The sequence below is a fragment of the Oryctolagus cuniculus genome, chromosome 3 (assembly GCF_051225735.1).
Source record: "Oryctolagus cuniculus isolate XC-2025 breed Fujian yellow rabbit chromosome 3, ASM5122573v1, whole genome shotgun sequence".
NCBI classification, from domain to species: domain Eukaryota; kingdom Metazoa; phylum Chordata; class Mammalia; order Lagomorpha; family Leporidae; genus Oryctolagus; species Oryctolagus cuniculus.
Window position 1 is genome coordinate 159,549,575 of NC_142869.1, and position 12,518 is coordinate 159,562,092.

The 12,518-nt window shown below is 39.2% G+C and overlaps 1 protein-coding gene across 2 annotated transcripts in view; it reads right to left on the bottom strand.

Annotated features, from left to right (window-relative positions):
* Positions 1-7,831, bottom strand: part of IQUB (IQ motif and ubiquitin domain containing) — a 135,588-nt gene extending 127,757 nt beyond the window's left edge. The window contains exon 1 of one of the 2 annotated variants that reach the window (XM_089329492.1): positions 7,716-7,831. The gene's annotated coding sequence lies outside the window, so the exon portion shown is untranslated. Of the gene's footprint in view, positions 1-7,629 lie in introns of both variants that reach the window. The other variant, XM_008258260.5, reaches the window with a different exon arrangement.
* Between the last annotated feature and the right edge of the window lie 4,687 nt (positions 7,832-12,518).

Here is a 12,518-nt window from a genome sequence, read left to right on the forward strand (position 1 = left end):
TTATCAATTCCCAACTTGACTCTCACTGGGATTAAACATGACAATAGGTCTGATCTGATTTTATCATTATTTTAAAAATCATCTATTATTTTTCACTTTATGCTTCTGTGTGGGAGCAAACTGTTGAAATCTTTACTTAATGTATGCTAAACTGATCTTCTGTATATAAAGAGAATCGAAAATGAATCTTGATGTGAATGGAAGGGGAGAGGGATTGGGAAAGGGGAGGGTTGCGGGTGGGAGGGACGTTATGGGGGGGAAGCCATTGTAATCCATAAGCCGTACTTTGGAAATTTATATTCATTAAATAAAAGTTAAAAAAAATAATCGGTGAACATAAAAGATTTTTCCAATTTTTTTTGTATCTTCTTCTATTTCTTTCTTTAAAGTTTTGTAATTCACATCATAGAGATCTTTGACATCCTTGGTTAAGTTTGTCCCAAGGCATCTTTTTTTGCAGCTATTGTGAATGGGATTGATCTTAGAAGTTCTTTCTCACCTGTGGCATTGTCTGTGTATACAAAGGCTGTTGATTTTTGTGTATTGATTTTATATCCTGCTACTTTTCCAAACTCTTCTATGAGTTCCAAAGGTCTTAGTGGAGTTCTTTGGATCCCCTAAATAAAGAATCATATCATCTGCAAAGAAGGATATAGTTTTACTTCTTCCTTCCCAATTTGTATTCCTTTGGTTTCTTTTTCTTGCCTAATGGCTCTGGCTAAAACTTCCATTACTATTTTGAATAGCAGTGGTGAGAGTGGGCACCCCTGTCTGGCACCAGATCTCAGTGGCCAACATCCTTTTGACTAGGGAAATGCTGGATGCATTCCCCCTAAGATCTGGAACCAGGTAAGGATGCCCACTCTCACCACTGCTATTTAATATAATCCTGGGTGTTTTAGCCAGAGCCATTAGGCAAGAAAAAGAAATCAAAGGGATTCACATCAGGAAACAGGATGTCAAACTATCCCAATTTGCAGATGACATGATTCTATATATAAATGAACCAAAAGAATCCACTGAGAGACTATTTAAAATCATAAAAGAATTTAATAAAGTGGAGGATATAAAACCAATATGGAAAAATCTATAGCCTTCGTATACATAGACAATGTCATAGCTGCATAAGAACTTTAAAATCCGTTCCATTCACAATATTTCCAAAAAGAATTAAATACCTTGGAATACATTTAACCAAGGATTTGAAAGATCTCTATGATGAAAATTACAAAACACTAAAGAAAGAAATAGAGGAAGACATTTTTAAAAAAATGGAAGAACCTTCCATGTTCATGGATTGAAGAATCAACATCATCAAAATGTCCATACTACCGAAAGCAATTCGCAGATTCAGTGTAATCCCAATCAAAATGCCAACTACATTCTTTGCAGATCTAGGAAAAGTGATGCTAAAATTCATATGGAAACACAAGAGACCCCAATAGCTAAAATTATCCTATACACCAAAAACAAAGCCAGAGGCATCACAATGCCTGATTTCATGACATACTACAGGGCATATATAATAAAAACAGCCTGGTGCCAGTAGAAAAACAGTTGTGCAGGCCAACGAAACAGAATAGATAATCCAGAACTCAATCCATGCATCTACAACCAACTTATCTTTGACAAAGGAGCTAAGTTGAATCCTTGGAGAAAGGACAGTCTCTTTAACAAGTAGTGCTGGTGAAACTGGATCTCCTCATGCAGAAGTATGAAACTAGACCCATACTTTACACCTTGCACAAAATCCACTCAAATTGGATCAAAGACCTAAATCTATGACCTGATACCATTAGACTACTAAAGAACTTTGGAGAAACTCTGCAAGACATTGGCATAGGCAGAGACTTCTTGGAAAAGATCCCAGAAGCACAGGAAATCAAAGCCAAAGTTGACAAACAGGATTACATCAAGCTGAAAAGTTTCTGCACTGCAAAAGAAACACTAAGCAAAGTGAACAGACAACTGACAGAACATGAGAAAATATTTGCTAACTATGCAACCGATGAAACATCCAGAATCTAAAAAGAGCCCAAGAAATTGAACAACAAAACAAGCAAGCCAGTTAAGAAATGGGCAAAGGACTTGAACAGGCATTTTTCAAAAGAGGAAATTCAAATGGCCAAGAGACTCTTGTGAAAATGCTCAGCATCACTAGCCATCAGGGAAATGCTAATCAAAACCACAGTGAGGTTTCATCTCACTCCAGTTAGAATGGCTCTCATACAGAAATCAAAGACAAATGCCGGGGAGTATGTGGGGAAAAAGGTACCTGGGCCCACCATTGGTGGGAATGTAAAGTGTGCAGCCACTGTGGAAGACATTATAGAGATTCTCTGAAATCTGAATATAAACCTAACATATGATCCAGCCATCCCACTCCTGGGAATTTAACCAAATCAAAAGAAATCAATATATGAAAAAGTTATCTGTACAGCCATGTTCATTGCAGAAAAATTCACAATAGCTAAGATAGGTAATCAATAAGACAGGTAATCAACCCAGATGTCCACCAATTGTTGATTGGACAAAGAAATTCTGGTACATATACATTATGGAGTACTGCTCAGCTGTGAAAATAAAAATGAAATCCTGTCTTTTGCAAAAAGATGGATGCAATTTGAAACCATTATTCTTAGTAAAATAAGCCAATGCCAAAAATACAGACATCATATGTTTTCCCTGACCTGAGAGAACTAACAGACTACTTGAAATGTAATGTATTGCAGTGAAATAGACATTTTGAGATTTGATGATTTTTACAGACTTTGTCTCTTCTGTTGAAGAACTGTGGTTTTTTTTTTTTCCTCTTCAGATTTTTTGACCTCTTTTACTTAGTGTAGAGTTACCTATACCACCATTAAGTAAATTGAAAATAGATCTTTGTAAAAAGTAAGAGTGGGAATGTGAGAGGGAGGAGGAGGAAGGGTTGGAGCCTGGGCAGGAGGGAGGGTAAGGGCTGAAATGTCACTATGTTCCTAAATCTGTATATATGAAATACATGAAACATGGATAACAAATAAAATTTAAAAAAAGAAGAATCAGAGCATCTGGGGAACAGAAACTGGCACTCCTAAATGGAATGCCAGCACTGTAGGCAGCAGCTTAGCTCACTGTGCCATAATAGCCCCACACTTATCTTCTTAATAATCAGCAATGATAAGCATGTATTCAACCTAAGAGTAAGAAATTTCAAGGTTTCTAAATCATAAAACTATGTCGATTATAGAAGCAGAAAGTACCTGACTGCCACCCAGTACAGTTCTCAGCTTTGGTCTGCTAAAATGTGCTTTCAGGAGGCTCCACTCAGGAGTCAAGACTGCCTGGATTTAAATCCTGACTTAATAACTTCCTGTTGAGAGCAATCCTCCAGCAAACCCAAGTGTCCCTATTTGTTCTTGCTGGATATGACAAAAATTCCAGGCCATGACCACTGTTTACCCAGATCACTTCCCAGGCCTGTGTTAGCAGTATAAAATTGTGACACTTGAGATAACATCTTCCCCCAACAAGACCTTCTTTAATTTCCTATAAAAGTAGTAAAATCCTAATGTGCAATCATCCACATAGGTTTGCTTAAATGGTTTGGATATGGTCTGAATATGTCCCCCAAAGTTTCAAGTGTTAGGAACTTGGTCCTCAGTGTGGCAACGTTGGGTGGTGGTGTTGACTTTTAAGATCCAGAGCTCAGTGAGAGGTCATTGGCAGTGTTGCCCACAGAAGGGATTAAAGTGATTCCCGTGGGCCTCTGAGTAAGTTCTCCTGAGAGCAAGCTGTCCTAAAAGAGACCCTTCCCCATGCTCTGGCTTCCTGTCTGGTGATATGACTGCTCATCCAACACATGCTCCTGCAATTATGATCACATCTGCCATAGCAGCCAAGACTTCTGCAAAGCCAGCGCCATGCTGTTTGGACTTTCTACCTCCCAGATGATGAGCTAAATAAGCCACTTTCCTTTATCACTTACCAGCCTCTGGAGTTTCATAATAGTAGCAGAAAATAGACTCACACATTTACTTACCTGTGTCACCCTGTAGGACTTGAGGGTCATGAGAAATTGATACAAATGTGAAGCACTGGCTACTTCTTTTGCCATGAGCTCTTTGTCTCTGATCCAGCACTCAGGAAAAAGTGACAGGCTAACTTACTGGCTTGCAAGTAGGGTAAAATGCCAAATCCTTCACAGTTCTTGATACTTGATACCTGTGTCACTTTAAGATACAGAGAGTTCCTAACCCCCTGAAATTCTTTTTCCTCACTTGTGAAATGGGAAGGTAATGGTTTTAACACCATCAGTTCTTAAAAGAATTAAATAAAATAATAATTCCAGCATATAGTAAGTGCTCAAGAAATGTTAGCCATAGTGGCTAACATAGTGGGTAAAGCTGCCCACTGTGACACTGGCATCACATACAGGAGCCGTTTCAAGTCCTGGCTGCTCCACTTCCAATCCAGCTTCCTGCTGATGTGCCTGAGAAAGCAGAAGATAGTCCAAGTGCTTGGGCCCCTGCATCCATGTGGGAGACCCAGAAGAAGCTCCTGGCTCCTGACTCTGGCCTGACCCAGCTCTGTCTGGCCATTGCAGCCATTCGGGGAGTGAACCAGCAGATAGAATCTCTCTCTCTCTCTCTCTCTCTCTCTCTCTTTCTCCCCTCTCTCTCTCTGCCTTTCAAATACATAAATATTTTTTTAAAAAAAAGTTAGCTGGATTCAGCATTGTGGCACAGCAGGCTAAGTCACCACTTGTGACTATGGCATTCCATATCAGAGTGCCAGTTCAAGTCCTGGCTGTTCTGCTTCTGATCACACTGTCTGCTAATCTACCTGGGAAAGAATCAGATGATGGTCCAAGTACTTAGATCCTTGTCACCCCTGTGAGAGACTACAATGAAGTTTCTAGCTCCTGGCTTCTGACTGGCCCAGCCAGGCCATTGCAGCCATTTAGGCAGCAAACCAGCAAATAAAATATCTTTATTTCTGTCTCTCCCTGCTACTCAGCCTAATACATATATGTTAGATAATTACTAATGAAACTTTTCTAAAGTTTCCAAAAGACTAATGATAATAATATATTAAAATATCTCAGAGGAATCACATACTCATTTTAGTCAAAAGGGAAAAAATGCCTGTAACATAAGCCATAATGTTAGCAAATATATATACTAAATTACTTAATCCTCATGGGTAGGTGTCATTATGCTCATTTTACAGATAAGAAAATCAGCATGGTGAGTGTACATAATTTTTTTAAGATCACAAAGCTAGCAAGCAGTATTTATGGGATCAAAATCCAGGTAGTCTGGGTTCAGAACCCATGTTCTTAATCACTTCACTGTGTTGTATTTCAGTGTAGGCATCTGTGGGGGCTAGGAGAGAGGAGGAAAGGTGTCCTGGTGATTAAGAAAAAGTATAGGAACTGCTGATTTTTCTCTTGATGAGGAAGCTGAGACCCACGGATACTTCAAGGTAAGTTAGTGTTGGTCAGTCTCAAACAATTTTACCATCAAACAAATTATCAGAGGCTGTCTTGCATTTTTAAGTGGGAAATATGACTAGTATTATAGTAGTCAATTTTTTTCTCACCCATCTAGATTAAGCAACTACTTATATTGGTTCTTAACATCCCTCAGATGTATTTTAAGATGCTCTACTTGTACAGGTGAATATTATACTCTTGCTGCAGTAGATACAAACATAAATGACAAATCACACAAATTGCAGTGTGAAATGTAAAATGTGAAATTCCAGCACAAACAGCTAGCGGGAACCGATTGTAACTGTAGTTTGAAAAAAATGCTTAAAATTCTTTTCATTACTATAACTGTTAATTTTGTTGTTACTGTTTTTAAAAGAATAATATATGTTTACAGAGAATAAATAAACCTAACAGAAAGACATAAAGTAATGTCTGATTAGCCTGATACTCTTAATTTTATTCTGCATTACTAAACAATGTTAAGTTTTATCTTCCCAGAAACTATGTATGAAGCTAAAATTATATAATAAAGTCATATTTGCTTGTGATCATATCAATGTATCTTTAAAATCTACATTTCTGTTTACAATTTTAATTTTTATATTAATGTCAACATACATTTAACATATTTTTAACATTAATCTCTACATAAAACTTCATTGTAATTTCATTTCAGGGCTAAGCCCTATTATATTCTGTTATTGTCCTACAGATGGTCATTTGTCTCCATCATCTCACTATAAAAAATAGTTCTACAGCAAACACCTTGTACAAACATCTCTGTATTCATGGGCAGATAATTTTAAGTTTCCAGAATTAGAATGGATAAGTCAAAGAGCAAGCAGATCTTAATTTTGCTAAATCCTATCAAATCGCTTTGCAAAAAGGCAGCAGAACAGTCTCTGGGTTCCTTATGTGGTTATATTGTTTTATGAATTTTAACAATTAAATACCTCTTTATTGTGTCTCCCAATTATATTTCCCATCATGCATTTCATGCTGTTTCTTTTACTATACAGAAGTTTTAGAATACTAATGAAATGTTGATCCTTTGCTTATGCCAGTTCCCAAAACTTTGTTTAAAAACCACGTCTCACTGAAACGTGCATTCTTATTTTCATCCATCCATCCATGTTGGAGAAAACAGCTCCAACACGCACAGAGTTAAGCGTGAAAGCAAAGTACAGAACCGTCTGTGCAATACTGCACATACAATCATATGTTGCGAATGCACAGAGCACCTCTGGAAGGGCAACTGGGTTACAGAGGGGGATGGGTACTGGACAGTTTCACTGTTCATTCTTTTCATTGTTTGAAAGTTTTATCAAAAGTTTTAATGTTGGGAATGACGCTGTAGCGCAGCCGGTAAAGCTGCCGCCTGCAGTGCCAGCATGCAATATGGACGCCAGTTCAAGTCCCGGCTACTCCACTACCCATCCAGCTCTCTGCTATGGCCTGGAAAAGCACTGGAAGATGGACTAAGTCCTTGGGCCCCTGCACCCATGTGGAAGACCAGGAAGAAGCTCCTGGCTCCTGATCCACGCAGCTCCTGCCGTTGTGGCCAATTGGAGAGTGAACCAGCAGATGGAAGACCTCTCTGTCTCTACCTCTCCTCTCTCTGTGTAACTCTTTCAAATAAATAATTTTTTTAAAAAAGTTTTAATGTTACTATTTAAAATTTCTAAAAACTTCTTTATATTTGCATCCAAGAGCCCCTCTTTTCACCTATAACGCCTGGCATAACTCTGACCGTGGAAACCTTGAGAAACCTAGGATGTTAGTGTAAGCAGGAAGGCAGGGATCCAGTCCAATCTTCAACCAAACGGCTTGCTGGCTTTTTAAGTGTGTCAAGAGACAAGCACCGCGAGTGTACAAAATACGCGAGCGCCGGACGCGCACCGTGTGACCACGAGGAGTCCACAGCGAAGGCGCGGCCAGCGCGGGTCTGGGCTAATGGGGCGCGGCCACCGGGACGAGAGCGCTCGGTGAGGCGAAGGGCCCTGCCTCGATGCTGCCGACTCCCGTCCCACACAGGACAGACGGAGCTAGAAAGGAACCAAGACAGGACGCTCTGAGCGGTTTTTAAAGTAACCGTAGGACTGTCACGACCGGCCAGGCCGCCCGCCCCGGACCAGCCCCCGCACACTGACCTGAGTCTCCAGGGCCAGAGAGCTGCTGGCCAAGGCCGGCTCTAAGCGTCCGTTCGGGAGAGGGGAGCCAGAACCTGTCGTCCTACCTGACTGAAAAACGCAGCTACTCCGCTCCTAGCGGCTCCTCGGGCTGGGTGGAAGCAGCGTTGATACTCCCGGATTCTGTTAGCGGCCGTATCCTAGCAACGGCGCCGACGCCGCCTGCTCCTGCCGGGCCCGCCCGCCGCGAGCGGAGCCGCTTCCCGCGCTTTCCCCGTCGGGCGGGAGGGGAAGGGAGAGCTGGCAGCCTACATCCCGAAGACGAAGAGGACTCCTAGACCCCTTTTACCCTCGAGAAAGGGCACGATTCTCCCAACAGAACTCTGGACAACAACTTCAACGTTACAGATAAAAATAAAAATCTGAAAAAAGTTAAGTATCACGTGAAGAGGCAAGAAATTGCCAACCTACTTTGTTAAATCTGCAACTTGACTTTCAGGTTGATGGTAACGAAAGAGAAAAAGGAGATCTTAAACATAACAGCAGCTAACATTTATTGTCACTAAGAACCTTACAGTAATTTCTAATTTAATCACTCGCTTTATTAGAGGTAGTATTAGCCTCATTTTACTAATAAGGAAACTAAGAGACATAGAGATTTAGCCTGACTCGAGCCTAAATTTTTAAGACATAATCTATGCCTTTGGTATTTAAAAAGAATCCAATCTTAATAAAATTAAAATCTTTGTTCCCTATTTCATGAGTTCATTGCTTTGTTAAAATTCCAATTTCATCTCCCAAAACTGCCAAATGTCACTTTTTCAGTTCTGATCCTATTTTAAAATAGGTATTTCCTACAAGCACAATATGAAATATGTATTATACTCCTGATTAAAAGTGGATTGAAATAAATTGAAATGAAAGCAATCACATTTTAATCATTTCCACAATTTCATTGAAAGTAAAGGGATTAAACCACATAAAGATAACAAGTATTAGTTTTTCAGGGTACACCTGGTGTGATCAGGGGCGTACAGACAAGTTCTTCCAAATCATTAGTCTTCAAAATCCTTTCTTGAATTTTACTAATGAAATTCCAGATTTTCAACACTTGCTTTCCTGAGTTTCCTCTCATTCACTGTACTTCATGTTACAGTGTGAAAACCCAAGGCATAAGAATAGAGGCAGGAGACAGAACAACAAACAGGTGGTAGAGAACTTTAATTACCTGTTTTCATGTGCCTTGATATCCATTACATACTCATTTCTCACTTAGGGTTTGCTGTGGTGATGACTTTATAATAAATCTTATTTTGATCAAGGTACCATGCTAATGTTAAAAAATCGGCATTCCTAGAAACTAAGTACTATTTAGTGGCAGAAAAGAATAGTGTCTCCAACTTTTTTGTATTAGGTTTATATATTTATTTCAAAGTGAGAGCGTGAGTGTTAGCACAAGAGCATGTAAGAGTGCTTCCATCTGTTGGTTCACTCCCAACATGGCCGCAATGGCCCAGGGCAGGGCCAATCTGGAGCCAGCAGCTTCCTCCTGGTCTCCCAAGTGGGTGCAGGGGCCCAAACACTTGGACCATCATCTTCTGCTGCTTTCCCAGGCTAATTAACATTAGCAGAGAGCTAGAACACAAGTGAGCTGATGCCTTATACGGGATGCTGGAGTCAAAGGTGGTGGCTTACCCAGGTACACCAGAGCAGTGGCTTGCTACAACTAAATCTTTTAAGTACCTTAGTACTGAGGTTCCTCCAGTAGTCTATATAGCTTGGAAATGTTATCAGCACATCAAAACCACACACACATACACACAGATACACAGCTATTTGGTTACATAAAATAAATGTAAATGCAAGCTCAATTCAATTACAAAAATGGAAAACTTTACAGTATCATTTTTCATTTGACTTTTCAAAATAAATCTACACATTACCTCAGGATTTATAGCCCCAAATAATTTATATTTATCTCTCATGAATCATGTCAGCATTTGTTTATACATTTCTTTAGCGTGTTTTTCTTCTTATTTTACAATACTATTTCTTTTCATGTGTTTTTATTTTTACAAAGATGCCATCTAGTGGCTTTCTGAAATCAAGCATTTCAAAGTATTTCCAATGTCAATCCAGGTAAGACTGTACCTCGATGTAAATTTTAAAGAATTAAGGACCTGTGCTCACTTCAGCAGCACATATACTAAAAAGAACAAAGAACCTGAAAATTATGCTTACGAAATTATCAATATGGATCGAATTTGGATCACAGTAACTTTTTTAAAAAAACATTTATTTATTGATTTGAAAGACAGAGTTAGAGAGTTACAGGCAGAAAGAGAAGTCTTCCATCCGCTGGTTCACTCCCCAAATGGCTGCAACAGCCAGAGCTGGGCCAATCTGAAGCCAGGAGCAAGGAGCTTCTTCCAGGTCTCCCAAAGCGGGTGCAGAAGCCCAAGCACTTGGGCCATCTTCTACTGCTTTCTCAGGCCACAGCAGAGAGGTGGATTGGAAGAGGAGCAGCCGGGACTTGAAGCGGCACCCATACAGGATGCCAACACTGCAGGCAGTGGCCACACAGTAAGAGAGGCCCACAGTACCTATTCCAAAATTTTTGGGACAGATGTGTTTTATATTCAGGATTTTTCAGGTTTTTGAATGGTAATATAGGTATATACTTTACATTATGTAATGAATTCAGTGAAGCGACCCAGAATCAAACACATTAATACTTTCATTGCAAAATATATTCACATTCACATTCAAGTGGGATAAAGACCACAAGGGCCTTATAAAATTTAGGTAAGGTTTTGTTTCCAAAAGAATTACAGGGAAAAATTCCTTCCACTTTCAGAGATTTTCTGAAATTGTAATTTAGATAAAGAATTATGGACCAGTTTTACATGGAAAAAAAGAAAATTAACCATCCAATTATAAAAAAAAAAAACAGCAAAATGTAACATTCTGTAATAAAAGGTAAAGTTTATCTTTGGAAAAGCAAAAAGGTTCACCTATAAAAAGAATTCACAATATGTGAAGATCACAAATAATCTGTAGGCAGCCCATAAACAAGTCATAGACAAGTCAAGGTCAGTCTTGGCTTTGGAATCCCTAGAATAAAAAAGTCACGTACTCCCATGTTGAAGGAGAATGATCAAACAAGAACACTCTGTTAAAATTAACTATGTTACGACTGTGTTGTACAAAGCCTGATAAGTTGCTTCTATATGTTGCTACCTTCTGTGTTGCCTTGAGCTACAGCTGGTTTATATAAATATTGCTGAAGACACTGGAATAAACAAGCCTTGATCAGCCTTGTTGTCTTGGCTCCATTCTCTGCACCCTTGTCCCTTTTCTCATTCCCATGCCCCTCTTCAGGTTCTGTTCGACTGGTGTGGCTGGCCCGCACAATAATCCCAAAAAACAATCTCTACAGCACTTTTCACGTTGTCATATGCAGAAGCTGAATCTAACACAAATTACATTAAAGTATATCAGAAAAAGTTAACTGCTGAAGATTTCTTTTGAATTTTATTAAATAGCAGTGCACAGTGAGTTCTATTTACAAGTTATATGGCACACTGACAAAATATACACTGGTTTTAAGTTTCTTTCTATATGTGATCTTCCATTTTCTCTTTTCCTGTCATTATGCTCACAAAATCATGTGTTGAGATAGTTGAAACCCTTGTCACTCTCAGGAGCATACTCCTCCAATCCTCCTTAGACATGCAGTATGAAGAAAAAAGAGATCAGTTAACACACTGGAATTTTGGGGAAGCCTATGACAAAGTCACTATTTTCCTCACTACCTAAGTTTTAGATTATTGTCTCTAAATAAAGACCTTCAAATAAGCTTCTCTGGTCCCTTTCAGTAATTCATGTCCCTTATCACACTTCCACTTTGATTTCCTGTGTATCTTGTCTAAAACAAAACCTCATCCTCCTCTAAACTCCAACTGTTTTAGTTTTTTACTGAAAAAAAAACTAGCATTACTAAATATTGCAGCATAGGCTACAATCAATTGTAGAGTGAGTTTTAATGGAGAAGTAACCTGCAGCGAATATACAATACCTCGTGTTCAGCAACTTGGTTCCTAACCCTAAACTCCAGAACACATTTCATAAGATGCTAATTATCTGCTTGTTTATATAACTACAGAGGCTTCCAGAAAAAAGAAAAAGCTAGTATTAGCCTTTAAGTGGCAACTTTGCTCCGTTGATTTCACCTTCAGAAAGTGAAACATTTATGTTAATCAGCTTATCTTGATTAGAAAAGGAAATAAACAAAAGACAGGCTTTCTTCCATCCCTCTGAGGGAAAAAGCAAAGTGAGCACAGAATGAAGAGTGAAGGGACACAGTGAATCCTGAGACCTGGGACAGATCATGGCTGCTACTGTTGGCAACACACTGATTCTGTTCAGCTGATAAACTACTTCTCCAGCTCATCCTGATGGAGGAAGCATGGCAACTCTGAAAACTGAACCTGTTTGCCCAGGTCAGTCATGGTATCTATGTTATCCCTATAAAATCACATTATTAATACTTCTTTTCACTCTTTAAATCATTCCAGGTCGGATGATACGGTAATCCTAGACATAAGGCCCTTTTATCTCAAAGGAAAAAATGCCAAAAATTGGAAAATTCTGAACTTAATCTAAGTGTGAGAAAGAAGACATCAACCTTGTTATTTTCTTATTTGCCAAGCATTTGTGCTACCTTCTGCTGCTGTCCCAGGTGCATTAGCTGAGAGCTGAATCAAAGCGGAGCAGCCATAAACTGGCACCACCAGCTTAACCCACTAAGTTGGCCCCATTTCCCAGATTTTTGTTGTTTCCTATTTCCTTTTTACTTCCTTTCCATCTCCTTTACTTCCTGTTTCTTTTGTTTCCGTCTTTTTCCCCTT